Genomic DNA, 3,645 nt, shown 5'->3' on the forward strand with positions numbered 1-3,645 from the left:
GAGATTCATACACAATATGCTCCTTACCCAAACAGTGCCTCATTTGCATGCATTCAAAACATCTATGAATGCCTCCAAACATGCAGATCTGTTACACCTTTCATCTGCACCTGCCCAACCTTCTTGTTCTAACTATTCTCATGGACTTTCCTGGAAGCCATTGCTTATATGAGCCACTGTAGTGGTAGGTGGATCAAGCAAGTGGAACTTACAATAAATGTGGAGATCTGGTGGCTTCATCACATATACATGTAGTATACATATACCAAATGCCAGAAACACCAAAAATGTAGTGTAGAACTAAGAACTCACTTAATATATAAATTAAATCTCTTATTCTGGAGGTCAGATCTGTCTGCCTACACCAGGGGTGGGCAATTATTTCAGCTGGAGGGCAGCCTATCAAGTTTTGGTGAGCTGCCAAGGGCCACATGGGTACTCCCGCCCCTTGATAGCTGTCCTGCCCCCTTGTTGCCATCTTGGTACTGGAAATTCCTCCCCCAACCCCTGACCTTTGCCACCAGCAGTCCTTTCCCTTAATCCCTGGAAATACTCCTTTTCGGGGGGGGCAGGGGGAGGGTCGCCATCTTGAAACTAGAAATAAGCCAAATCATATACTAGAAGTCAAACACCTACTATAACATATTTTAATTTTATTACAAAAATGTTTTTGTCATGATTTGTGCTTGCGTATCGTATATAGAGGTGATCGCATAATAACTAAAAAAAATAAATTCTTAGTTCTGTATATCATGCGGGGCAGGTGTGCACATGTGGTGTGTGTGTGTGGTGCGTGCGTGGTATGTGTGGAGGGTAGGTGGGTGTGTTTGGCGTGTGTGTGGTATGGGTGTGTGGGTGGCATGTGTGGGGGGGTATGTGTTTGTGGTATATGTGATGTGTGTGCAGGGCTGTCTCAGGGGGGCAGGGGGAAATCGGATGACTGCCCCAGGCTCTGCGCTTTGGGAGGCCCCGTGCTCCTGCTGCTTGCCCCCATCCCCAGTCCAGTCACTTGACACCCCCCTCCCCCGCTCTGGCTGCTTGCCACCCCCCAGCCCCACACGGACTGATATGCCCCAGGCCCCACATACCCCTAGGGATAGCTGTGTGTGTGTGTGCATGGTGGAGGTGAAAAGTGGGGTGTGATGGTGTATGGTAGGATGTGGAGATGTGTGGAGGGGTTGTGAGTGGGTGTGGCGGTGTATGGGGAGGCATAGGGTATGTTTGGGGGTTGTTTATATATGTGGGGGCTTGTGGGGGTAGGGTTTTGGTATGCAGGAGGTTGGGGGGGCATGGGGACTCCCCCACACTCCCCCCCCATGGTGCAGCAGCAGACAGGGCACAGGTGCCCAGTGGGAAGTGGCTCCAGCCAGTGCTGCGCACCATGGTGAGGCGCACAGCGTCTGCATGGCTGCCTGCATCGCCTGCACTCCCTGCCACTCACGTGCAGCCCATGCACTCGCACAGCAGGGAGGGAAGCACCATGTGCCTCAGGCTCTGGAGCTAGTTGCCTTCCCCGCAGGGGCTGCGCTGCAGGGGAAGGAAGCCCCAGGCAGGGAAGGGAGCTAGCTCCAGATCCTGAAGTTTTTCTCTGGTGCTGAGCAGCCCTGGCAGGGAAGACACCTGGCTCCAGCACGTGGGGCTTCCCTCCCTGCTGTCTGAGTGCAGGGGCTGCGTGAGGGGCAGAGCACTGGCAATACAGGCAGCCGCACAGAGGCTACACCCTTCACGGCGATGTGAAGCACTGGCTGGAGCCTGTGCCCTGAATGCCCCGCCTGCTGCTGCTGCTGCCACCGCCTACAGGGGCTGCGTGCATGGGGGGCGTGGGTGGTCCCCACACCCCCCCACTCTCCCTCACACACACACACATGCTGCCCCCCCCAGCTCTGCGCTGCCACTGCCTCCTGTTCCCCTGGGCACGGGCTTCTCACTGCCACCAGCCCCAACCCCACGCTCCAGGCTCCCTCCCATCTGCAGACCCACTCCTGCTGCTTCCCTACCTGCTGCCCAGAGCCAGCAGGAGACTGGGGATGCAGGTCTTGGGGGGCTGTGGCAGCAGCAGCTGCACACTGGCCTGCATGGCCCTTCCACCCACAAGGGTGGGAGTCAGGCAATAAGGTATGTTTTGGGGGTTGCGTGTACATGGACGGAACCTCATGGACGGAAGGGCTGGGCAGGGCACAATTTGTTGGGGAGTCCTGTGGGCTGGATGAAAGTGCTTGGCGGCCCAGATCCAGCCCTCGGGCCATATTTTGCCCACTCCTGGCCTACGCGCAATTCATAGTAATATAACGATGAAGGGTTGTTCAGTAAATGCTTTGCTCAAGATTCAGTGTTGCCTAGATACCAGTTACAGTGCATCTAATAATGTTTGCTACTTTGTTAAAGTGCCATGAAGGTCTCTAGGAGACTGTGAAAACATCAGGTAAAGGGGCTCTGGTCTGGTCCTCCTGGTTGGGGGTAGTACGGGGGGTTGGTAGCTTACCCATGTCAACAATTTCAATTACAGTCTACAGGAGAAGAAACTAGATAAAAACGATGTTCTGAAAGCTTCTGAAGTTGGAACAGGCAATGATGCATAAACCATAAAGTGAAGACAATGATTATGACAAAAGTTTATAAAAAAAAATTAAAAATCAAATAAATCTTCTGCAGCGAAGTGCGGGTTCAACTAGTTTGTGTATATGTATATAGATATAGATATTGATAGATCTATCTCTAGAGAGAGAGAACTAATTTTATTTAAACTAAGATCCTTACTAACCATCTTTGATTGGCATTCAAACCTCTAAGGCTATATGCTAGCTATTACAGAGCACCTAATAACAATAGATAAAGAAATATGAAATGTAATAAAATTCTAAGTCGTTTCATAAGGGGGAAAAACAAGCAAACCACTTTTCATCTGAAACATCTTTTTATATACAAAGCTACAAACAGTAAACATTATAAAGAAAGGAATTTTAAAAAATGTTCATTCAACAACTAGACAGCATAACTTGTGTATGTTTTATGTACATGTATAATAATTCAAAAGAGAAAAAAATTAAGAAAAACATAATTATAAAAGACCTGTTTAAATATAAAAATGTAATGGCACTAAACCAGCGACAAAGTTATTTAAATCATCATAGCCACAGGGCAGTTCTGTATAATTTTCTGCTGATATTCTAGAGCTGATCCTATCATCAGCATTTTGTTCTTAATTAAAATAACCTCTAGAGTTCCAGTAACAGGTAATATGTTTTTAAAGAACTACAAGTAAAGCATTATTAACACACAGTTCACTGTATTACACAACTTTTAGTTACATTCATTTTATTCTAGCCTCATAAATATTTATGCAAGCATTTCTTGTTTCTTATTCTCTTCCTTCTATTTACAGTATAGACTTTTTGTTCTATCCACAGGGCTGTTTGCCCCACAGAATCCAAGGGAACAATACTTCTTTCTTCACTTCAATATACTTCATCCTTTTTTCTTCTTTTTTAAAGTAAATGTGCATGCAGACACCTGTGTCCTCTGTCCCCTACCAAAGTGAGATAACTCACCAGCAGACTTGCCTGAAAATATAAAACCCCTTTCTATAGAAAACAATCTATAACCAAGCTTTAATGATCATCTATGCTGATGATGAGACAATGGACC

The sequence above is a fragment of the Alligator sinensis genome, unplaced genomic scaffold, assembly GCF_000455745.1.
Source record: "Alligator sinensis unplaced genomic scaffold, ASM45574v1 scaffold889_1, whole genome shotgun sequence".
Taxonomy (NCBI): Eukaryota; Metazoa; Chordata; order Crocodylia; family Alligatoridae; genus Alligator; species Alligator sinensis.